The sequence below is a fragment of the Rhodamnia argentea genome, chromosome 9 (genome assembly GCF_020921035.1).
Source record: "Rhodamnia argentea isolate NSW1041297 chromosome 9, ASM2092103v1, whole genome shotgun sequence".
NCBI lineage: Eukaryota > Viridiplantae > Streptophyta > Magnoliopsida > Myrtales > Myrtaceae > Rhodamnia > Rhodamnia argentea.
Genome location: NC_063158.1, coordinates 23,455,105 through 23,481,913, shown reverse-complemented (window position 1 = coordinate 23,481,913; position 26,809 = coordinate 23,455,105). Strand labels below are relative to the sequence as shown.

Below are 26,809 nucleotides of genomic sequence, written 5' to 3'. Positions count from 1 at the left end.
ACACAATAATAATAGGTTTAGGACTTTTTTGTAGTAATTTTTTCAAATAAAACTTCACATAACACAAAACACATGGTACGCGAAGCATCCAACTTTGTCCCTTAGGAAGTACAAGAAGAAAGTTTATAAACATACGTGTATGTTAGGTACACGTTACATTACTAGTTATGGTAATAAAGTTCTTTTTGTTTCACGAAAAATATGATATCTCTGAAAAATAATTTTCATAAGTCATTTTCTAGGAAAACCATAATTGTTTATGCTTGTCTGAGATCTGAAAATGAATTAGAAAATATTTTTTGTCATTTGGTAAGGATTTTCTAAATAGACATACACAATTCGGGAGCCAGTGTCTAAGCATAGGTAGCCAAGGAACCCGACATGGTCACCAAGGCATCAAGACCGGATCCCCGATCTCAGGCACGGGCTTTGGATACATTGAAACTAAGCCTAAGAACTCGATAGTCGTGCATGCTTTCTAGTGCCCCAACCCCGATCTATAGAGGTTGGGCCTAGGTCCCCAATGCCCAAGCCTTGGTAGGATCCAGCACCTAATTCCATCAAGGTTGGGTCTCGAACCCTAGTCCATTAAGGTCGGGCCCGGGACATTAGGGTACATGCCCCAGTCCATCGAGGCCAAGTCTTGGTCCTTGTGTCCGAGCCTAGGATATTGGCGCACATGCCCGAGTCCATCGATGATAGGAAAAGTCACGAGAGTCCCGAGCTCGGCCTTAATGGACCTAAGCTCGAAAGTCGCAGACTGGGGCATGGGCACTAGAGTTCGAGGCCCATCCTCAATAGACTTGGGCATGGGCACCAAGGACCCGAGCCTCGCTTCGATATAATTGAGCCTTGCCATGATAGATCGGAGTATGGTGGCCGAGGTCTCGGGCACAGCCCAGATGGACCCATACGAAGGTGCCAAGGTTTTGGGCCCGAGACCAAACGCCGGGGACCTAGGCCTCGCTACCAATGTCCGGGAATGAGGATTGGGGCTCCAGTGCCTAAGCGCAAAATTTCTAGACCAAGCGCCGATATGTGGTCATATTTTGGAAATTATTTTTGATTTTTCAAGGAGGAAATCAAGTTCATGAATTTAAATTTTGGTAGGAAAACATTTTCCATTAACTAGATAAATATTTTCCGTTGACTCATTCTCCTAAGTGATTTGAACATTGAAAAGTGTATTCTCTAAAAAAAATTTCCGCTAAACAAACGGAGCCTAAATCTATAGCTAAACCTTGTTCTCGTTACATTTGCTAGGCAATGATACCTTGATAACATCTAACATAATTGTCTTATTTGGTCAGCCATGTTCCTAAAGACATCAATGCAACTCCATTTAGGACTATGTTGTGCACCACATAAAAAATATCGTTCACTAATTTGTTTCTCTTCTTGATTTTTCTTGCTTGACTTGGGTTTGCCACTATATAAAGGACGTGTTGTGATTGAGAGGAAACACGCACTTGTGCAAAATTCTTCCATTCAGAGAAAGATAGAAAGAAGCACATAAGCCCAGATGGCTAGAATCAGCAGCAAAATGACCTTGCTCTTCAGCCTCTTCTTGGTGATCTCTCTTTTCTTCACTGTTTCTACAGCCGAAAGGATGATGAAAAGCAGTAAGTTTTGAGTTTATTTTTAGCAGCTGAAAGTATTGAAACACATACAAGAATTTTGACATCATTCAAAAGTCAAATTTGTACATCTTGTTGTTTGGTGAGGAAAAATAACAATAAATCACTTACTCCCTCAATCTCTAGAAATATTTCTTATTCATTGAAATGGAGTCGTATTGTATCACATTCCCTCAAGCATAAATATCTCGATTGCTGTAGTAACTAGCTTGTAAGCTCACATTTTGACTTTGAAGGTCCATTCAAAGTAGATAGTTTCGTGTCCTTCGGACTAAAGTGCAAGTCGGTTTATGGAGTGAAGAGCGGAGATACGTGCCTCGGCGTGGCGAACAGGTTCAACTTGGCTCAAGAAAGCTTCGGCCTGTTTAATCCGAACCTCAATTGCAACGCTCTCTTTGTTGGTCAATGGCTTTGCACCAATGCTGTATTTTTCTAGAGAAATGCTTTCTGTATGCTTCCATGAAGTTACGAGCTTGGAAGTAAGAAGAGATTGGAATGTGTCAATTTCCATTACTGTCGGAAAATAAGGAGATGAGTGTTCTCCTTTTGGAGAATAATGCTTTATGCAGTGTTGTTTTCATTTTGAATTCTCAATAAATCTCTCTCTTATTGTTTATTATGGAATGCTTTTCTTTTCATGTTTTGAGCTCTCTCTCTCTCTCTCTCTCTCTCTCTCTCTCTCTCTCCCTCTTACAATGATTAGTGTTAAGCATGGTCTCAAATCCAATTAGTAGGGTAATAAGGTAGACTAGAATTAGGAAGACAAAGCTTACGTGACCAGGGTCAAAAGGTCGTCCTCGCTAGGACGAAATGCATAAACAGGGTCAAATAATATTCTCAATTCGACCGGTGGCGTAAGATATCTTTGTTAAGTCGTTCCAACAAGTGAAGCCAAGTTTTCCTTATTAATCCTATATAATTGCCCGAACTTATATCTAATATGAATGCGGCCCAGAGTTGTCTAAGTGATGGATTTGATTTATCTCAGAACTACTTCCTCTCTCAAGAGAATTGTCAAAAAAAAAATAAAATCATAAATCTACTGTAATTATGTCAATTTAGTCCTAAACTTTTCTTTGGCCAATTCAATCATCAATCTTTTGCATTTGTGCCAATTCAGTCTATCTTGCCAATTTTGACCAGCAAAAACTTAAGTGGACGCCGCCATCCTATGAGGCACGACTAGCGTTGATGGGATAATTTCTAATATTATTTAATTTAATTTTTATTTAGCTTTTTTTTCTTCTGCCATCCAGCATTGACATTGACGTGGTCAATCTTTCCCAACTCAATTTCACAACAAGCTCTTCACCTGTTCATGAGAGCTTCACCAATTTTGGACACATTAAGATCTAAAAGGACCCCACATCCCACAGCCACACAACATGAGTCGAATTTTCGTGTATTTTGGATTGAATTTTTCACAAGCTCAAACTCGAGATCTATTTTAGTAATATTTATGATCCGAAACAATAAAGTAATCCATTGTAATTTTAGCCATGATCTTTCCATAATATCATAACCAAATATCTAACTCTTGTATTCTTTATATTTGAACTTACATCGCTTCGTTTCGATAGGATAATTTTGTCATTACACAGCCCGTGTAGCTATTATCAATCCATTGAGTGGTGAAACTTTCGTTCCCATGCAAATTGTTCATGACCTTCCATTAAATTTATAGGCAAGTGGAATCATTAGTCTGATTTGCGTAAATTAGCATAAGATTTTTCACTACAAAAAAACAGGGCTTTTGCCACTAAATATTTGCGATGGAAACATTTTGTGGCCAATTTGCGACGCAAATTGCGACGAAAACCAATTTCGTCACTAATTTGCGACAAATCTTGCAACAAAACAATTTCATCGCAAATTTGCGACGAAAAAAAACTTTGTCGCAAAATTTGCTACGAAAGCAAAGTTTTGTAGCAACATTTGCCACGAAGGGAAAGTTTCGTCGCAAAATTTGCCACAAAAGAAATTTTTCGTCGCAAATGGAGACAAATTAGGTTTCGTTTCCTTACGTTGGGACAAAATGGTATTTTCGTCGCAATTGTTTTGCAACAAAAATAGAGATTCGTGGCAAAATTTTCCATTAGAAATCTTTCGTCTCAATATGACCACGAAAATATTTTTGGTCGTAAAATTTGCAACGATGTCTGTATTTCACGCGCTTGTTTTGCAACGATGATCATTGGTTCGTTGCAAAACAAGCGAATTAGGGCTTGCCTCCGACGCCCCTCCCTCATTGCAAAGGCATCTCTCTGTCTCTGGTCTCTCTCTCTCTCTGTCGCTCGCATTTGTCACTGCCTCTCCTCGCCCTCACCTGCCACCTCCCTTGCCTCCCCGACTCCACCCTCTCCCTCCTCCTCCGCCACCTTCACGATTGCGATGTCCTCCTACCCGACCCTCCCTCCTCCTCCTCCTCCTCGAAGCGCAAGTCTGTCCTATGTCCAGTCCCGCCACCTCCCGACCCTCCTCCAGTTTGGCGCCCCACTCCAAGATCTCCGCCCTCGACTCCCTCTTGCCCCTCCTCGCCGAGGACGACAGGAACGTCCTTGTAGCCGTCGCTCAGGGACCCGTCCTCGTGAAGCTCCTCGATTCCGGCTCTTTTGAGGTCAAAGAGAAGGCCGTCGCCGCCCGCTCCCAGGTTTCCGCCGTCGACAGCAGCAACCCCGTCTTGATTGCGGAGGGACTGTTGCTCTTGAACGATCCGAGCCCGAGACCCACGGATCCGAGAAACCCACAAGCCGGCCACCTCACCGTCGCCGCTTCTCCACCGAAAACCACAGATCGGGTGATTTTTTACTGTCTTTTTCTCTTTATTACCTAAGTTTGTGGGTGAAAAAGTTTGATTTCTTTGTAGTTCTTTGTTATAAGGGTTGAATCTTGTGATTTGCCGAGGGGTTGTTGCTCATGAAAAGGTTGCTTATGCTTCTCCGCATTTGTGTTTTGTCATGTTAGTATCGTTGCTGACACGTAGGATGGATGACGTCAACGTCAGCGATTTCCAGCCAAAATTGGTCAAATGGACTCAATTGAAAAAAATATGAAAATGTTTATGACTCGATTGGTAAAATGAAAAGTTTATGATCGAATTGGCAAAACTGCAGTAGATTTAGGGTTTTTTCAAAAAAATTGCCCTTATTTGGGTGTATTGGGGGCCGGGAAACACTTGTGAGTAAGTGTGATGGAATGATTGTAATATCCTCTTTGCTAATTATAGTGCACCATCTCATCGATATCGTCATGGAGGAGGCACGCCGCCTAACCACGTCAATACGTTGAGTCAAGTTTACTTGTTTGCATTTATTTCTAGCTCGAATCATTTTGGGGTTGTGCGCCTTTCCTGCTTTTGGTAACAAATTGGTATCAAGCCTAAGTTTTATGGTTGATTGAGTGTATTCAGAATTCGTCTATGTGCAACTATCACTATGGCTTTTACGAAATCTGAGTTGGAGAAATTTACTAAGCAAGAAGAATTTTGACCTTTGGCACATTAAGATGTACAAGTTGATGGAGACGGAGCTTAAATTTAGCGTTGGAAGGAGAATTTGGAAAGGATGACAATTTGAAAAAGGCTACGAGTATAATTCTGCTGAATTTAGGGGACAGTGTTGTACTTGAACTAGCAGATGAGACGAGTGCAATCGCAACTTGGCGGAAACTTGAAGCGTTGTACTTAGTGGAAATCCAACCTTACTTTACCTTCAAGATGATTGAGGAAACGTCAATCCAAGATCACTTGTATAGTCTAACAAAGTAAAGTAACCAAGGATTTGAAGAATGTGGATGAAAAGGTATCTGATCAATGGTAGGGTAGGATGTTGGTTTGTTCTTTGTCCAGTTATTATGCGCACCTCTGTAATTTTCTGATGAGAGTGAGACTATATCCCTAGAGGAAGTGAAGTCTGCCTTATTCTCGATACAGTGACAGAAGAAATCGCAAGCGACGATCCGAGGAGGGGACGTTAAGGGCCTGATGGTCAGAAGTAGGAACTCAGAGAGGGTTTTAGCTGTAGATGCTAGTTTATTTATATCGTAGTCTAGAACGAGGAGAACTCCTTTTAGATGCCAGCTATTAGAAAGAGGGGCACATTGCAAAGAATTGCCCTAAACTAAATAAAGGGTATAAGGATAACTCAAGTGTCAATATTTGTGTACAGCGCTCATTTTAATGTCAATAATTTTTTTTTGGATCACTTAAGTACCAAATCAAAGAAAAAACAATCACTTTAGTGCTAGCGGTGATAAGTTCCAATGACCTCACCGGAGTTGGCACTTAAATAATCATTTTTCAAAAAAATTGGTACTTAAGTGATCCAAAACATGATCATTTTAGTACCAAATCAGAGAAAAACGATTACTTTAGTGCCAACGGCGAGAAGTTCCGGTGACCTCGCCAGAGTTTGCACTTAAATAATCGTTTTTAAAAAAAATTGGCACTTAAGTGAATCAAAAAAAAAAATTGGCATCAAAGTGAGCGCCGTACATAAATATTGACACTTGAAGTGTCCTTATGCCCTAAATAAAGCGAAGAGAGCAAAGGGCGACATAAATATGGCACAAACCAGTGGGTAGAATTCGGGCTACAATTTGTTCGTGTGTGTCTATCAGTTCAACTGGAGATGAGTCAGGGATTCTGGTTGCCCAAATCTAAAGTGGTGTAGTGTTTCGGACAACAATGCTGAGTGCATAGTCGTTGGCATTGGCTCAGTACAGACCATGTAAGAAAAAGCAATGAAGGAAAGCTATGGAGGAATTGTATTCTGTATTGCTTTTTCTCTCAATGAAACTGTAGAATAACAAACCTATTTATAATACATAGAGGTCAAACTAAAAACAGAAAAAAGAGATATACAGAATAATATAAAATCAATTCCTATCATACAAAAACAATCAAATCAATTAGTATCAAATGAGATCGCTATCGCTATCAAGATCTCTCATTGATCTCTCATTCCAAAGGCAACCGTATCTTCAACACTCCCCCTCAAGCTGGTGGTCGGTATACATCAAGGACGCCAAGCTTGCTTAATAGATACGCATGTTGCCTCTGACATAAGGGTTTAGTGAAAATGTCCGCGGGCTGCTCTGTTGTTCTTATCCCTCTTGTCTTGATTATTCCATTCTGAATCTTATCCCCGATGAAGTGACAATCAACTTCTATGTGTTTCGTTCTTTCATGAAAAACTGGATTCATTGCGAGTTTAAGTGCAGCATCATTGTCGCAAAACAAAATGGTAGGTTTTTTAACCCATATACCGAGATCTTGAAGTAATCCTCTTATCCGGACTATCTCACAGCTGGTTTTCGCCATTGCTCGTTATTCCGCTTCGGTGGATGATAAAGAAACGATCATTTGTTTCTTTGTTTTCCAAGAAAGTAATGAATCCCCCAATTTGATACAAAAGCCTGTGATAGATTTTCTACTCATGGGACATGTAGCGTAGTCTGTGTCACTATACGCTGTCATTTCCATGTTGTTATTTCGAGACAAGAAAATTCCCAAACCCGGACAACCCTTCAAATACTTCACGACTTTAAGTGCTGCATTCATGTGAGACTGTTTTGGATTATGCATGAATTGGCTGAGAATCTGCACGGCATAACATATGTCGAGTCTAGTCATGGTTAAATATATAAGTTTCCCGACAAGTCTTTGATAAACAAATGGATCACCGAGTAGAGCATCTCCATTCACGGGTGATGATTCTTTATCATACTCGGCTGTCGTTAGCTTGATATTTTGCTCAATTGGAATAACAGCTGGTTTTGATCCCGATAATCCCGCTTCTGATATGATCTCCGGGACAAACTTGCGTTGGCTCAAGCAAATTCCTTTGTCTGATCGTGCAATCTCTATTCCCAGGAAATATTTGGGAGGTCCCAAATCTTTAATATGGAAGGTAGAGTGCGGGTAGCTTTTAAACTTCTCAACGGCATTATCGTCATTCCCCATGATAAGTATATCATCAACGTATATAAGTAAAAATATCGATGATGTACCTTGGTTCCATGTGAATAAGGCATAATCATGTTTGGATTGTTGAAAGTTGGCGGTTGTCGGTGCGGCGATGAATTTTGCATACCATTGACGAGAGGCCTGTTTGAGTCCGTATAGGGATTTACGGAGACGACACACTTTATTCTCCCCCCGTCTGCGTAAACCCGGTGGGAGGTCCATGTAAATTTCTTCCTCGAGATCTCCATGAAGGAATGCATTATGAACATCCATCCGATGAAGGGGCCAATCACGAAGTGCTGCAATAGAGAGGAAAGAACGAACGGTGACTTCCTTTGCTACTGGAGAGAACGTTTCAGTGTAATCAAAACCTTCTCGTTGTGTAAATCCTTTGGCCACTAGTCGGGCTTTGTAGCGTTCAATGGAGCCATCCGCCCTATATTTGATTTTGTAAACCCACTTGCAGCCAATGGATTTTCGATGAGGGGGTAGAGGAACAACATCCCAAGTTTTGTTGTCCATTAGGGCTTGTAATTCATCAGCCATTGCTTGTTGCCAATGAGGGTCTTTGGCAGCTTCATGATAAGAGGGTGGCTCCTGTCCTTCAGATATTCTACTAATACAGCACATGTGTTCATATGAAAGACGAGCAAAGCTTACATACGAAGAGACATGATATCGTGTACCAGATGACTCCAAGGTAGGGCAAATATAATCTGCTGTCCACGTGGGAGGTCGTGTAGTACGACGAGAACGTCGTGGTGGAGCTAATGGAATAATCCCAAGTGTTTCCGAGGCTACATCACCCAAAGAAGTTGGTTATGGAGACGGCGATGGAATATCGTGTAAAACATGAGGAGTCATATTTTCTGAGGCTGGTGATGGTGCTGCATCATAATCAATGGCCGGAGATGCCACGGGAGATGTCGAGTAAGGGATCATCACTTGTGGTTGTGATGAAAAAATTTCTTCAACCAAAAATGGTCGTTGATCGTTAGTCGCACCAACCTGTTGATGAGAAGATAATTCTTCGTGGAAAGGGAAAACATCTTCATGGAAAATAACATTTCGATCGACAAAGAACCTCCTGGTGGATGTATCATATACCAAATATCCCTTCTGAAGAGTAGGGTATCCCATGAAGACGCATTTAATGGCACGAGGATCCAGTTTAGTCCGAGGCCCCACAAGAGATACATAACAGAGACATCCAAATACACGAAGGTGACCAATATTTGGTTTCTTTCCAAAAAGCAATTCGAAAGGGGTTTGTCCATTGAGAACACGAGTTGGCATCCGATTGATCAAATATGCCGCTGTGACCACACAGTCTCCCCAGAACATTTCCGGAATAGAGGCTTGATATTTAAGTGCACGAGCAACTTCAAGGAGGTGCCGATGTTTTCTTTCGACAACACCGTTCTGTTGAGGAGTGTATGTGCGGGAACTTTCATGAAGGATGCCATTGGCGATGAAAAAAGAAGAACATTCATGATTAAAAAATTCCCGTGCATTATCGATGCGTATCCGCTGTATGGATTTGTGGAATTGATTTTTGATGAGAACGAGAAAATTTCGGAGAATGGAAAGGACTTGGGCCTTGGATTGCATCAGAAAAACCCAAGTTGCTCGTGTATGGTCATCCACGATTGTGAGAAAAAAACGAGATCCATCACGGTGTGGGGTGTGATATGGTCCCCAAATGTCCATATGTAATAGAGAAAATACTGCAATCGCTTGTGATGCACTATGTGGAAAGGATAAACGCGATTGTTTAGCGAGAGGACAAATAGGACACTTTGGGTGAGGAAAAGAAGCACTGTGACCCAAACGTTGATGAGATAAAATGGTTTTTTCATTAATACCGGCATTACATAAGATGTCCTTATTGAAGGGAAAATGTGAAACATCGAAACCAGTGGGAAAAGCAGCCCAAAAATAGAGTCCCTCGTGATTGTTACCCAAGCCCATCGGTTTCCCGATCGAAAGGGCCCGAAAGAAGCAGGTGTCGGGATTGAAAATAACTCGACAAGAGTTGTCTTCACAGAGTTTGGAAACCGATATGAGGTTAAACTGAAAATCGGGAATGAGTAACACATTTTTTAGAGTGATGGAGGGATTAAGTTGAATGGTCCCGACTTTGGTAACAATAGTTTTATCTCCATTAGGAAGACTTACGGATGTATGATGAGTGGATTTGTGAATATCGGAGAGGAAATGTTCATTGCGGACTATGTGATCACTAGCACCGGAATCAATGATCCATGCTTTGCTTGAAACTAAGCTTAAGTAGTGAGAAGTACCTGCATAGCTAGTAGCTTTATCTTGTGTTCCCATCTGACTTAGGGCTCTCATAATCTGCTGAATGTGATCCTTATTGATCGGCTGATCGGCCTTAGCATGTGCAGCAATAGAAATGTCTAGCTCCTTTTTTTCCTTGTCTACTGGTTTGCCATGTAACTTCCAACAATTTTCACGGGTATGGTAAGGACGTTTGCAATAATCACAAAATTTACCTTTCCCTTTATTAGCATGTGATTTGTTGGAAAAATTCTGGCCATTTGATCCTTTCCAAGCCGTGGAGCGTTGTCCTCCGTTTGATCCGCCCGCCGCGATGACAAATCCCCGACCGTTGGATCTCACGAGGTAATATGCGCCGTCTAATCCCATGAGCAAATCAGAACCGTTTGCATTGAGTAATGGTTTTACACGTTTGGAGCCGTCGGATGGGCCGAACAAATCTCGACCGTCCCTTGACAAGAGAGCAACATCTTCTTCCTCCAGTAGCCCTATGCGCTGTGAGCTCTCTCCTCCCGAGCCTCCATAGGTGCCATGGCCGGACTTTGCCACGAGCGGGCGTTGGTCCGGTGTCACCTTAGCCGCGAGGACGACCCGATCTCCTACCTTGACATACTCCGATGAAGCCGGACGTTGCGACTCCTCTTGCACCGCAAGCTGGTAGATCCGGCCGAGCGATGTAACCGGTTCCATGGCGAGGATTTGGCTGTGAAAAGGTAGATAACTCTCGTTCGTTATCAATAGAAACCTTGTTGCCTTCTCCCTTTCCCTAATCGCGTGATACCGAGTTAGGGTTTCCTCCGGTCCTCGAAGCTTTTCTTCGGCTTCCTCCAATTCGTTCCATAGCGCGGAAAGCCGATTGAAAATTGTTGAAATTGAGGAATTGCCTTGCACGAGCTCCGATAGGGCTTGGGTTATTGAGAAAATCTTAGCCCTATCGAGCTTCCCGTACATTTCCCGGATGTTTTCCCAAAATTTTTGAGCGTCTTCGGTCGGAGGAAGTCCGGCAAGAACTTCGGGGGTGCGGCGGTTGCCAATCCATGTTCGGACGAGCTGGTTGCACTTCCTCCGGTGACGTGCAAGCCGCTCATCGACCGGAATAGGGATAGAACCATCAAGAAACCCTTCTTTGTCCTTCGTCGTGAGTGCTCGCCGAAGCTCTCGGGACCAGACGGAGTAGTTTTCTGGCCCTAAGAGTTGTGTAGAGATTAGGCGAAGCTCGGGTCAGTCGGCGGCGGTCGTGTATAGGGGATCCCCTAGCTCCGGTCGACCGCTGGAGGTTCCCGCAAAGGAAAAAAAACCGGGGTAAGGAAAAACCGTCGGACCCGTCGGACTCGAAATGTTGGGACCCGAGTATGCCCAACCAGGTCCAGGCGCTTGATCTTGACTTGGGTAGGTCCATCCAGAGCCGGACCCTGGATTGCCTTCCGGAAAAATTGTAGGGCCTCCTCCTGGTGCACTACTCCCGGGGTGGGTCCTCTCCGTAGGGCCCATACTGCTCTGGGGAGGCTGTACAGAAACGGGGACCCATTGAACATATGGCCCTCCAAAAAATTGTTACGTGTTGGGCTGAATGGGCCCACTGTTGTGCTGCGTTGGCTCCAAAAGTTCTTCATGTTCTTCTCGAGTGGTCCGGGTATCATTTATCAGAGTTGATTGAGGGTCCAAGGGTGGATTGCCCAACCCTTGATTATTGGAAAAATTGTCCGAATCCTCGGAGGTTCCGGACTTTGAGCCTTGGTTTTTAGGCATGGTTTTTGGCTTTATATATGATGTGACTCAAAAAAAATTTCTTCACGGGTTATATGCGAAGAAGGCAAAGTGGATGGCTAGGCAGAAAAATATGCGGAAGCTAGGTTGAAATGTTGCTCTGATACCATGTAAGAAAAAGCAATGAAGGAAAGCTATGGAGGAATTGTATTTTGTATTGCTTTTTCTCTCAATGAAACTGTAGAATAACAAACCTATTTATAATACATAGAGGTCAAACTAAAAACAGAAAAAAGAGATATACAGAATAATATAAAATCAATTCCTATCATACAAAAACAATCAAATCAATTAGTATCAAATGAGATCGCTATCGCTATCAAGATCTCTCATTGATCTCTCATTCCAAAGGCAACCGTATCTTCAACAGACCAATGCATGAGGCGATCGGCAAACTTTGCAAGATGTTCGACATGTTTTAGAGCTGAAGGACAAGCTGAATGTAATGGGTAAGCTGGATTCCCGGGTTGTGGGTGGAATTCAGAGTCTAGGACTGTGAAGGTCGTCAAAGGTACACTCCTGGTCATGAAGAGGAAACGGACATGCCGTCTCTTCTACCTTTAGGGATACATATAGTCACAGGCTCGGCCGCTGCCATTTCATCCACGTTGTTAGAGTCTAATCAGACAAGGTTGTTGCATATAGGAGTGAGCAAGATGGACCGACCGGACCGTGAACCGTCCGGACCGGACCGAACCGACGGGTTTGGTCCGGTTCTGAAGGTCACCTGTCTAGTCCCCGGTTCCTCAAGATGGAACCATTATCCGGGTAGTTGGTTCCTAGTTCTAAGGAGGAACCGGACCGATGGATCGCCCCACTCGGACCGACAAATTTTCAATTTATTTTAATCTTTTAAATCACATCCAGACCTCCAAAGAATGAGAGTCCAATAAATCATTTCTCCGAAAAGACTAGCTCTTTAAAGCTTTAAAGAATGCAATCAACGATCTAATGCGGTACTAGGCTGTTATTTGGTTGTAAACTAAGGGTGGTTTTGGGCCTTTGAGGAATCCACCGAAAAACCAATCCTTAAGTAATTAAACTATCAACGGATTAAAATTTCCATTGTGAAGTTGAATACATGCAAAGCTGGAAGCTCTAACTCCTGGAGATAGCCTCCACCATACATGCTCGGACACTAGTTATTGGTAAAACTTTCAAACAACTACAAGAATGGCATGATTAACAGTCATCCTTCTATATCCTCACTTTTGGATTTAACTTCAGTTCAACAAGCACATCACTTAAGGTAATCCGGTTTTAGATGTGTCCAATCTCAATGGATGAAATAAACAGTCAACTCTTTGTCAGACATTCACTCTCATAGGTCATGCCTATAAGAAGACCCGATGACCGATATAGTGCAAAGTTGGACAAGGTGCACATAATTCACGTCGGTTCAACTTTAACAGGAGCTGAAGCAAAATAGCGAAGAAAAGCATTGACTTTACCGGTTTCATTGGACCGCCCAAGAATCAGTCCGGTCTCTAGTTCTAGAAATTGAGAATTAGGACTATCGGTCCGGTCTCTAGTTCTACGGGGAACCGGACCAATCCGGTGTGGTCGTGAGCTATTTTAGCCTATTTGTTAGGAAGTTTTTTATTGTATAGTATGCTTCCTAGTATAGAATCCTTCCTATTGTATATCTCATAATTAGGGTTATCAAATGTCCTATATATATATGACAGGATTGAGTATTGTAAATGTACAGAAAAAAATAATAATCATTGAATGAAAGGAGAGTTTTTCTCTTCATCCGGACCATGCTCACCTAGCATATGGAACTTAGGCACATGTTTTTTATTTTATATAAGCTTGGGTCTAGGGCTTTCTTTCAAGAACAAGTGATATCCTCATTTCCTAGTTTAGATTAAGAGAATATGTGATTTATGAAATTAGGATATCTCCCTTATTTTCCTTTATGACCGAAAACTTCCACTGAATATGCCCTAGTGACTTCAAATTTAATATCTGACCAAAAGAAAAAAAGACTTCCAAATTTGATCGAAGAATCAAATCTCTCCTAATTTACGATGTTCACGGGCTATGCACATGCCAATTTTGGCTAGTAGAGAGAATTAGGCTTTTGGCCGAATTTCATGAAGCCTATAGGCTTAGTCCAGATAATTTAATTAGGCTAAGTTCTCCCCTATATACAAATGCAAATTAATAATATTTTTTCTCAATGATCGAGACCGATCTTTAATTTTCTTATGCAATGAATGACTAAATGGGTCGTCAAAATTTAGGTATTAATAGGTGCCATCGACAAATATAAGTTAATAGATCTTGTATTCCTTCTTTACAATATCTTTCATCAAATAAAAAAATAATTGAATTTGACGTTACACATGCAAATTGGCTTTAGAAAACTACTTGCATTTATGTGCATTACATGCTTATTCAATTTGTCTTAGACATTTACTATTTTGGCGCTAGTCTTTGTGCATAAGTAGCCAAGAAACACGACACGATACAGGGGCCTCAAGCTCGGATCCCCAACTCTCGGATACGAGCACTAGTCTTGGATACATTGAAATTAAGATGGAGAACTCGATGCCTGTGCATGGCTCCACGGTGCACTAGCCCCAGCCTTTAGAGGCCAACCCAGGTCCCCAACGCCCGAGCCTTGGTAGGACCCAAGCTTGGGACCAAGTCCTTCGCGCCCGATCATGGGGCAATCAAGGCAAAGCCCATGATTCTAGTACTGGTGCTTGCGCCCAAGTCCATCAAAGTCAAACCCTAGTCCATCAAGGTCAAGCTCGAGACATTGGCGTGCACGCCCGAGTCCATCAATGCCAGGCCTCAATCCCCGGCGTGCGCGCCCGGGACATTGGCACACATGCCCAAGTCCATCCAGGCCAAACCCCAATCCCCGACTCGGCATCAATGGACTCAGGCTAGGAAGACTTGGCCATGGGCGCTTGGGTCCGAGGCCGAGCCTCGATGGACTCAAGCACGGGCATTGAGGACATGTGCCCGGCATCAATATTATCGGGCCTAGCGTCCCAAGCTCGGATACCGGTGTCTTGGGCTCGACCTTGATGGGTCTTAGCGCAGCAACCGGGGTTTCGAGCACGGCCTAAATGGGGCCGTGCTTCCAATGGCTTGAGAACGAGCATTGGGATTCTCATGCCCAAGCGTAGAGTTTTTGTCCCAAGTGCCGATACTTAGTCATATTTTCAAAAATGATTTTCGATTTTTTAAAGAGGAAATCATTTTCTTGAATTTAAGCTTTGGTAGGGAAACATTTTCCGTTGACTATTAAAATATTTTCTGTTGACTCATTTTCCTAAGTGATCCAAACACTAGAAAATGAGGAAAATATTTTCTTGAAAAATGTTTTTCGCAAAATAAATGGAGGCTAAATCTAATCCTCTAAACTAAACCTTGTTCTCGTAAATGGATGTTTGCTTGGCAATGATACCTTGATAACATCTAAGATAATTGTCTTATTCAGTCAGCCATGTTCCTAAAGTCATCAATGCAACTCCATTAAGGACTATGTTGTGCACCACATAAAAAATATCGCTAATTAATTAAGTTTTTTCTCTCTTGCTTGACTTGGGTTTGCTACTATATAAAGGATGTGTTGTGATTGAGAGGAAACACCCACTTGTGCAAAATCCTTCCATTCAAAGAAAGATAGAAAGAAGCACATAAGCCCAAATGGCTAGAATCAGCAGCAAAATGACCATGCTCTTCAGCCTCTTCTTGGTGATCTCCCTTTGCTTCACTGTTTCTACTGCCGAAAGGATGCTGAAAAGCAGTAAGTTTTGAGTTGATTTTAGCAGCTGAAAGTATTGAAACACATAGAAGAATTTTGACTACATTCAAAAGTTAAATTTGTACATCTTGTTGTTTGGTGAGGAAAAATAACGATAAATCACTTGCTCCCTCAATCTCTAGAAGTATTTCTTATTCATTGAAATGGAAACATATCGTATATCACATTCTGTCAAGCATAAATATCTTGGCGTAATGAACGTGATATTCAGGATTTTCTTAGCAGACGAGTCGAGTCGCCAATGTCATCAGCTATATAGAACAAATTATATTGCTACAGTAGCTTATTCCCATATGCCGTTTATTATTAGCTTGTAAACTCACAGTTTGACTCTGCATGCGGATTCGAAATAGCTAATCTGGTATCCGCCGGATTAAAATGCGAGTCAGTTTATGGAGTGAAGAGCGGCGATACTTGCCTCGGTGTGGTGAACATGTTCAACTTGACTCAAGAACGCTTTGACCTGTTCAATCCAAACCTCAATTGCAATGTGCTCTTCATTGGTCAATAGCTTTGCACCGAGGCTGTATTTTTCTAATGAACGCTCTATGTATGCTTCCATGAAGTTCCTAACTTGGAAGTAAGAAGAGGTTGGAATGTGTCAATTTCCATTACTGTCGGAAAATAAGGAGATGAGTCTTCTCCTTTTTGAGAGTAATGCTTTATGCAGTGTTATTTTCTTTGAAAATCTCTCCATTATTGTTTATTATAGAATGTTTCTTCCCATCTCTCGATCTCGATCTCGATCTCTCGATGTAGTGTTGTATTAGTGGTTCCTCTTCTCTTACAATGATTACTGTTAAGTATGGTCTCAAATCCAATTAGAGGGGTAATAAGGTAGACCAGAATTAGGAATACAAAGCGATGGCGACCAGAGTCGAAAGGTCGTCCTAGCTAGGGCGAAATTCATAAACTGGGTCAAATAACATCCTTAATATCAACGTTTGCATAACATATCTTTGTTACATTGTTCCAATAAGTGAAACCAAGTTTTCCTTATTAATGCTATATACTTGCCACATTTATACAGTCCAAACGTGGCCCAGAATTGTGTAACTGGTGGATTTGATTGCATCTCAGAACTACTGCCTCTCTCTGTTAGACTGTTACCCAAAAATTTGCTGGCTACTCTTTCAAACTTTTAAACACAACTAATTTATACCAACCAAATTTGGTTGAGAACCAACTTGAATTGATTCAAGGATATCTAGAGCGAGCAAATCATTTCAGAGTGCACAAAGATACACATTCGGACGTCCTAAATCATGAATTTGACGTATGGAATGAAGCAACGAAGGCTGAAGGCTACTATGGGTCTGAAACGAGAAGAACGAACGTCTGACCAGGATGTGAAAGCAGTTTAGACATGTAAGGGCGCAAATAATAATCATTCTGTTACTCAGAACAATTTCTGGCAAGAAATAGATTTTCTATTTCTATTCCCTGGATGAGTTTCTGAGCAGAGAGATACTTCGATAACGAGACAAAATTTCTGTTCTCGGAACAAAAATTCGTCAGCATAAAATTTCTACGCGGACTGGTAACCAGCAGCCAGGGGAAGCGACAGATAGACAGAGGATGGTGGCCGGAGACAGGTAGACGGCGGCTAGGGACCAACAACGAGAGGAGTTTTTATTCATGTTTCTATTTCATAAAGAGAAAATTAGAAAATTTTCACTTCTTATTTTTGTTCCAAACCTTGCCGGTGCCAAATTTGGCTCGTCACCATCGATATTATGCCTCACTAGAGGCTTGTCAATGACGTCGCTTCAGGTAGAGACATCTCCGAAATCATGAAAGTTTAGCAAGGGCAAAGTTAGAATAAAAAAATTATTTGCATTCCTAAAATTCTTAAAGCTCAAAGCACTTCTTGACTTATCTTGAGCTAAAGGCCTTAGGTAATGCAATTGCGTCTTCCTGAAACTCTCCAAAAAGTTTGTTTAACAGTATTTACCTTTGCCCAAGGGTCTCTGGAGTCCAAAGCCCAAAGACCCCTGGGAAAGCAGTTCCCAGAGGGAAACTTAAACAATGACCTTGACATCATCTAAATCACCGTTGTATTTTCTTTTGGTTCAAGAAATCACCGTTCTACTTAGGCATAATAACAAAGACACTAATGCAACTCCATTTTAGGACCACATTATGCACCACGTCGAAACGCTGGCATGAAATATCGTTCATTAACGAAGTTTCTTCTCTTCGGAAATTATTATGCTTGACTTGGGTTCGTCACTATAAAATAGAATGGCCTTCCGATTGAGAGAGAACATAATCTTTTGCATAACTCTTCAATTCAAAGAAAGTTAGAATCATTTAGGCTAGCATGGCTAGAATCAGCAGCAAAATGACCATGCTCTTCAGCCTCTTCTTGGTGCTCTCTCTTTGCTTCACTGTTTCTACAGCCGAAACGATGATTAAAAGCAGTAAGTATTGAGTTTTAAGGTTATGGAGTCCCTCAATGTTATCATCTAGGCTAGAAAAAAAAAATTGCGATAATATTTTCTGTTCAATGTCCGTCTACTAGATTGTAAACTCACATTATTAACTTTGGATGTTGGAAATAGATACGCCGGTGTCCGTCGGACTCAAATGAGAGTCGGTTTATGGAGTGAAGAGCGGAGACACTTGCCTTGGCGTGGCGAAAGATGTTCAACTTGACTCTGGGAACCTTCGGAGTGTTCAATCCAAACCTCAATTGTGACGCACTCTTTGTTGGACAATTGGCTTTGCACCAAGGCGATAGATTTCTAAAATTTCCTCTCTTTGCTTCCATGAAGTTCCAAGCTTGGAAGTAAGAAGATATTGGAAATGCGTCAATTGTCGTTAATGTCATAAAAAAAGGAGATGAGTATTCTTCCTTTCGAGAATAATGCTTGTTATAAATAGTTTTTTTTTTTCTTATTGAGTTCTTAATAAATCTCTCTCTCTCTCTCTCTCTCTCTCTCTCTCTCTCTCTTATATATATATATATATATATATATATATATGAAGTGTTGTATAAGTGGTTCCTCTTCTCTTACAATGATTGGTATTAAGTATGGTCTCGAATCCAATTAATGGGGTAATAAGGTGGACTAGAATGAGGAAGACAAATCTTAGGTGACTAGAGTCTAAAGATCGTCCTTAAGCCGTTCCAATAAGAGAAGTGGAGATTCCACTATGTTTGCCACAAATTATATCGTATTTGTACGTGGTCCAGAATTGTCTACATGATCGATTTCACCATTTGTCCAAACTAATTCCTTTATACGGGAACCACAAATTTACAATCTACTCTTTCAACCTTTTAACCACAATCAATTTAGACCAACCAAATTGTTTATCATAGATTGAAGTCAGACCTGGTTTGGCTTGGAATCTCTGGTCCCAGGAGTGGGCCGGCGACCTTGCTTAGATCTGGGCCAATAGGCCCTTGCCTAGGGCCGCCGAGGGTCTCAGGGCTTGGGGAAGGACCAGGTGACCCCGGCCGACTGTGGGGCCGGCCACCAAGGATGGCTTGGCCTAACCGTTGAGTTTAGGTCTTTTTTCTATTTGAATATTCATCTTTTTTTTTAATCTATTTTAATTTTCTGACCCAAAAAATCTAATTTATTTTGTATTTTTGAAATTTTCTTGAAAAGAAAAATAAAAATATTAGAAAAGTATTATTAAAAATTGTATATGTTAGCGCCGGTCATGACAAGTAGAATGGCCAACGTTTAGGTCAGCTATTTCCGACCAAAATTTTCCTAATGGATTTAATTGACAAAATTAAAAGGTTTAGGACTAAATTAGCAAAATTGCAATAGATTTAGGATTTTTTGCCCTTTGCTGATTATTGTGGACCATTCGTGGAGGAAGCACACCGCCTAACCACGTATATACGTTGTGTCAAGTTTACTTTTCTGGATTTTCTTGCTCGAATCACTTTGGTTTTGTGTGCCTTCCTGCTTTTGTCAACCAATTGGTATCAAAGCCCTAAGGTTTATGGTTGATTGAGTGTATCCAGAATTTGTCTATGTGCAACTATCACTATGGCTTTTGGGAAATATGAGTTGGAGAAATTTACTAAGCAAGCATGATTTTGACCTATGGCACACTAAGATGTGCAAATTGATGGAGAAATAGAGCTTGAATTTAGGATTGGAAGGAGTACTTGAAAAGGATGGTATCTTGAAAAAGGCTACGAGAATAATTCTGCTGAATTTAGGGGACAATGTTTTAGTAGAATTAGTAGATGAGACGAGTGCAATTGCAACTTGGATCAAGAAATATAAAATTATCATCTTTTATTTGCTCCAGCTGTTGAATTTGCGTGCTTCACCCAATTGAAAAACGGATAACAACATGGCACACTTAAATAAACTTGGGCAGAAATACGAAAAAAGTCATAAATCTATTGTAATTATATTAATTCAGTTCTAACTTTTATATTTGAGCCAATTTATTTCATCTAGTCAATTTTGGCCGAAAAAATCTAACATAGACGCAGGTCATCCTACATGGCATGGTTGACACTGAAGTAAATAATTATAGATAATATTTTAAATTTTTTTCGAATTTTTTTATTGATTCTTTTATTTTCTTTTTTTTCCTTATATTTCTCTTTCTTTTTTATTTCCTTCCCTACCTTCTTCCTCCAGCCGGTCCTTGGACCTCGAAGACCATCCAGAGGCGAGGGCCGGTGAGGTTGACCTTGTCGACCTCTATCGAAGCTCGCCGCCACGAAAAACTGTGAAGGGTGAGCCTCGCCTAGCAATGGCAAGGTCGGGGCCCCCCTCGCCTCTGGCCGGTCGCCAAGGTCCGGTGACTGGTTGGAGAAGAGGCATAGGGGAAAATGAAAGAGATAGTAAAGAAAAAATAAATAAAAAATTAGAAAAAATATTAACACATTATTAAAATTGTTTATATCAATGCCGACCATGCCAATTAGGATGCCCGATATCCATGTCAGCGATTTCCAATCAAATTTGACCGAATGAACCGCATTAGCACAAAAGCAATGGTTTAGGACTCAATTGGGAAAAAAAAGTTTTAAGATTAATTGACACAATAATAATAGGTTTAGGACTTTTTTGTAGTAATTTTTTCAAATAAAACTTCACATAACACAAAACACATGGTACGCGAAGCATCCAACTTTGTCCCTTAGGAAGTACAAGAAGAAAGTTTATAAACATACGTGTATGTTAGGTACACGTTACATTACTAGTTATCGTAATAAAGTTCTTTTTGTTTCACGAAAAATATGATATCTCTGAAAAATAATTCTCACAAGTCATTTTCTAGGAAAACCATAATTTTTTATGCTTGTCTGAGATCTGAAAATGAATTAGAAAATATTTTTTGTCATTTGGTAAGGATTTTCTAAATAGACATACACAATTCGGGAGCCAGTGTCTAAGCATAGGTAGCCAAGGAACCCGACATGGTCACCAAGGCATCAAGACCGGATCCCCGATCTCAGGCACGGGCTTTGGATACATTGAAACTAAGCCTAAGAACTCGATAGTCGTGCATGCTTTCTAGTGCCCCAACCCCAATCTCTAGAGGTTGGGCCTAGGTCCCCGATGCTCAAGCCTTGGTAGGATCCAGCATCCGATTCCATCAAGGTTGGGTCCCGCACCCTAGTCCATTAAGGTCGGGCCCGAGACATTAGGGTACATGCCCCAGTCCATCGAGGCCAAGTCTTGGTCCTTGTGTCCGAGCCTAGGATATTGGCGCACATGCCCGAGTCCATCGATGATAGGAAAAGTCACGAGAGTCCCGAGCTCGGCCTTAATGGACCTAAGCTCGAAAGTCGCAAACCGGGGCATGGGCACTAGAGTTTGAGGCCCATCCTCAATAGACTTGGGCATGGACACCGAGGACCCGAGCCTCGCTTCGATATAATTGGGCCTTGCCATGATAGATCGGAGTACGGTGGCCGAGGTCTCGGGCACAGCCCGGATGGACCCATACGAAGGTGCCAAGGTTTTGGGCCCGAGACCAAACGCCGGGGACCTAGGCCTCGCTACCAATGGTCCGGAAATGAGGATTGGAGCTCCAGTGCCTAAGCGCAAAATTTCTAGACCAAGCGCCGATATGTGGTCATATTTTGGAAAATTATTTTTGATTTTTCAAGGAGGAAATCAAGTTCATGAATTTAAATTTTGGTAGGAAAACATTTTACATTAATTAGGTAAATATTTTCCGTTGACTCATTCTCCTAAGTGATCCGAACACTGAAAAGTGTATTCTCTAAAAAAAATTCCGCTAAACAAACGGAGCCTAAATCTATAGCTAAACCTTGTTCTCGTTACATTTGCTAGGCAATGATACCTTGATAACATCTAACATAATTGTCTTATTTGGTCAGCCTTGTTCCTAAAGACATCGATGCAACTCCATTTAGGACTATGTTGTGCACCACATAAAAAATATCGTTCACTAATTTGTTTCTCTTCTTGATTTTTCTTGATTGCCTTGGGTTTGCCACTATATAAAGGACGGGTTGTGATTGAGAGGAAACACGCACTTGTGCAAAATTCTTCCATTCAGAGAAAGATAGAAAGAAGCACATAAGCCCAGATGGCTAGAATCAGCAGCAAAATGACCATGCTCTTCAGCCTCTTCTTGGTGATCTCTCTTTGCTTCACTGTTTCTACAGCCGAAAGGATGCTGAAAAACAGTAAGTTTTGAGTTTATTTTTAGCAGCTGAAAGTATTGAAACACATACAAGAATTTTGACATCATTCAAAAGTCAAATTTGTACATCTTGTTGTTTGGTGAGGAAAAATAACAATAAATCACTTACTCCCTCAATCTCTAGAAATATTTCTTATTCATTGAAATGGAGTCGTATTGTATCACATTCCCTCAAGCATAAATATCTCGATTGCTGTAGTAACTAGCTTGTAAGCTCACATTTTGACTTTGAAGGTCCATTCAAAGTAGATACTTTCGTGTCCTTCGGACTAAAGTGCGAGTCGGTTTATGGAGTGAAGAGCGGAGATACGTGCCTCGGCGTGGCGAACATGTTCAACTTGGCTCAAGAAAACTTCGGCCTGTTTAATCCGAATCTCAATTGCAACGCTCTCTTTGTTGGTCAATGGCTTTGCACCAATGCCGTATTTTTCTAGAGAAATGCTTTCTGTGTGCTTCCATGAAGTTACGAGCTTGGAAGAAAGAAGAGATTGGACCGTGTCAATTTCCATTACTGTCGGAAAATAAGGAGATGAGTGTTCTCCTCTTGGAGAATAATGCTTAATGCATTGTTGTTTTCATTTTGAATTCTCAATAAATCTCTCTCTTATTGTTTATTATGGAATGCTTTCCTTTTCGTGTTTTGAGCTCTCTCTCTCTCTCTCTCCCCTCTTACAATGATTAGTGTTAAGCATGGTCTCAAATCCAATTAGTGGGGTAATAAGGTAGACTAGAATTAGGAAGACAAAGCTTACGTCACCAGAGTCAAAAGGCCGTCCTCGCTAGGACGAAATGCATAAACAGGGACAAATAATATTCTCAATTCGACCTTTGGCGTAAGATATCTTTGTTAAGTCGTTCCAACAAGTGAAGCCAAGTTTTCCTTATTAATCCTATATAATTGCCCGAACTTATATCTAATATGAACGCGGCCCAGAGTTGTCTAAGTGATGGATTTGATTTATCTCAGAACTACTTCCTCTCTCAAGAGAATTGCCAAAAAAAAACAAATCATAAATCTACTGCAATTATGACAATTCAGTCTTGAACTTTTTTTTGGCCAATTCAATCATCAATATTTTGCATTTGTGACAATTCAGTCTATCTTGCCAATTTTGACTAGTAAAAACTGATGCGGACACCGGCCATCCTATGTGGCATGACTAGCGTTAATGGGATAATTTCTAATATTATTTAATTCGAATTTTTTTTATTCTGCCGTCCAGCATTGACATTGAAGAAAAGGGTTATTTCCTTTGGCTTAACCTTTTTCTTACGAGACTTGTACTGTTAGGGTTAGGCGCATGAGCACATCGAAATAGATAGTAAAGGAAAAAAAAAGAAATCGAGAAACAAGGATAATCCTAGTTCACCCTTAAACCGGGGCTACCTCCAGCAGAGAATTACACTATGATTAGTACCTCCCACCTCTTTATTACAACTTTCAATTACAAGAGAAATAGGTTATATATAAATGTTACAATAAAACCATGGGGGCCGAGAAAGCCATAAGCTACTCAATAACTATTCATGAACCCAAGCCCAAATTACCAATAAATACTAATACAAACTATTAAAGCCCTTCGGGAGCCTAGGGGTGATGCACCTTTCGATGGAAAGTATGAACCACATCTCAACATATACAAACTAGAATTTATGTGCTTCGATCAGAATATCAAGAAAAGGTGGATCTTTTGCATGCTTATAACTAGGGTTTTTCCCGTTATGCGCAGATGATGAGGGCGGCATACCAAAAGTGGGCTTACAATGCCACTCTGTGTATGGAGTGCAGGGCCACGAATCGTGCGACGATGTGATGCAGAAGTTCCACATGAACCTCGCAAACTTCCGCATTTTCAACATGAACATCGACTGCAACCATCTCTTTAGTGGCCAGTGGCTTTGCATCAATAAGATGACCTTTTATTGAGCAGTCTTTGGCTTTTCATGAGGAGAAAAAAAAGACATGCAGTCGGTGGGAATATGGCAATGGACAAGATCAGGTGATAATAATGTAGCTTCTTGTGGAAAGCTAAGCTTGCATGGTGACTTGTTGTTAGAGCAATAATACCTTAAGTGTTTTTCCCCTCTCTCTCTCTCTCTCTCTTTGAATTTCGGATAATGAGCAAAGCCGATAGTGAAGGAAGAAGAAAACGGAATCGAGAGAAAATGGTTAAAAAGATAAGAAGATAACAATACGAGAGCGCGTGTTGAATCGGTGATGTGTAATCATCTCGATCGTTATGAGTTTAAGATGTCAAGTAATCCCCTACTACATGGAGAGGATACTAATCTTGACTTAAGTTCACATAATTAAGTTCCAATTCCTTCTTTTTCAAGGCAACAAAATCTCTTTTGCTAAAAGGACCAAATTATTTTGGACTCGTTAGAAAAGTCCACCAGCTTCCTTACAAGTCCTCAGTGGCCTGGCTCTGAATTTTCATTAAGTTGGTCAGATCGATTGCCAAAATGGGTCTATCCACAACTTTGGATGGGTCATATTGAAGAATCTGTGCAGGTCCATTTAGCTGTAGTGAGCCCATACAACACATAAGCTTTCTTGCAAGGAAAGGTCCATATTAGTCCAATTACAAAGTCCAAAGCAAATGAAATAGCATAGTCAAGCAAACGATGTGGTCATTAATTTGCAAATTTCGTAATGTGATCATGAATTTTGACAACTGTGATTTAGGAATGGTAACTTTACACTTACCATAAAAAGAAAGACAAAAGCATGAGTCCATCAAATGTTTCCCAGACAGAATCTATAGAGAAGATACACATCATCGCATCAACTTTTGGTATATGTGTTTCCTTCTTAAAATTAGTTATATTAACAGTATATATATACATGGGATTTTTTTTTAAAAAAATCGATTGTCAGTTCAAGAAATTACTTACGTTTACTGTGGGGCTACTGATAAGTGGAAGAACTCAGTTACAAAACTACCTCCAAACACACATGTCACTCATTCAACGGTGAATCAGCATGCTTTCTCTTATACTAACCATAGACCCGACAATAATCCAGACATATATTACGCACCCAGCGCCACACAAATCTCATTATATCATGGGAAGAAGATGAAAAAAAGAAGCTTCTCCCGTAAGGCTACCGAACAAGTGTGTGGCATGGACCGTAAAAGGGTCGAAAAAAGTAGCAAAGCATCATATGATTCCCATGTTTCTCTCCCAACGTCATCACAAACTTTCAAGTAGCCATTGGAGAAGTAGAATGTTAGCTAAGCTTATCCATTAGAATCCTATCCACAACAAACATATCCACAAGGAACTTTGTCAAGGGAAAGAAGGGGATGCTGAAAAAAGCTCTCTACACAAATCCAATTGGAGTCATGCGATTCTCCTTCAATTTTTTTGGTTTTTTTTCCAAGCAAGGACCGTGATCCAATTCATGAACCGCCCTTTTTTACGATTTTGGAAGGGGGAAAATAATGAAGGGTTGAATTGATTCTCACGTTTTTGTCCACCGAAAAGTCGCGTATTGTCATTCATTGCAAACGAGTAAAAAGATGATGGAGATCGCCTCTAAAGCATGTGAATCGATTCCCCACTTGTCCTCACGAAAGCGCTCTCGAGTCCAATGCGCAATCATCTCCCTCTTTCATACCCCCCGCCCCCCTTTCCCGGGGCTTCTTTGTGCTTCCACAATCAAACAATTTTCATTGCGCAAATGATTGCGAATTGCGTTAGATAATGAACGGAGTGGTGCATTCGCAGGAAAAGCACTAAAAAAGTCCTAAACTTGTTACATTCGTACCAACTCGATCGTAAACCTTTTACTTGGATCAATTTGGTCTTAGACATTTTAACATTGGTATCAATTCAACCCGTCAAGCCAATTTAGGCCGGAATTGCTGACGTGGAAGATAGCCGTCTTACATAGCACAGCTGTCGTCGATTAAAATAATTTTTTAAAATTTTAAACATGTTTTTCGAATTTTTTACTAATTTTTTCTTTTACTTTTCCTTTTCTTCTCTTTTACTTGCTTTCTTTTTTATTTTCCATTGTACCGCGCAAGGGTCGCCGGAGCTCTCCAACCACGGGTGAAGGTGGCCATGGCCTCGCCGACCGTGGGCCAAGCCACCTTCGTCCACAATCGACTAGGCTGGCCTTGCCCAAGGTGAGGCCGAGTGAGGGCCGCAAAGCCCACGCCATGGGCCAAGCCACCATCGCATGCGGTCGACCGGGCCATGGCTAGGTTGGCCTAGCCTTGGGCAAGGCCGGGAGAGGGCCGCAACCCTCACCGACAGCAAGCGAGAGCTTCGCAGCCTTCACCCAACAAATGGATAGTTTCAGCAACCCTCGCCAACCATAGTGGAAAAAAAAATAAGGAAAAGGGAAGAAAAGAAAATTTTAATTAAAAAAATTGAAAAATATATAAAAATTTTAAAATAGTTGTCCACATCGGTGCTAGCCAAGACGCATAAGGCAATCGACGTCTATCTCAACAAATTATGGCATAAATTTTGGCGGATGGACCGAATTGGCATCGATGGAAAAAGGTTTAAGACTAAATTGGTTCAATTAAAAGGTTTAGAACTGAATTGGTACTAATGCAATAAGTTGAGGACTATTTTGGCACTTTTCCCATGCATTCGCTTGCAACGTTTTTATATTTAGATTGATTGACGGTAGTCTTACGATTACGCGGACATCGTATCTCGCCT

General features: G+C 41.1%; 1 protein-coding gene across 1 annotated transcript in view; it reads left to right on the top strand.

Moving 5' to 3' along the window:
• The window catches only part of LOC115739662 (equilibrative nucleotide transporter 3-like), a 469,706-nt gene that overhangs the window by 77,760 nt on the left and 365,137 nt on the right, over positions 1 to 26,809 (top strand). The window lies entirely within an intron of this gene.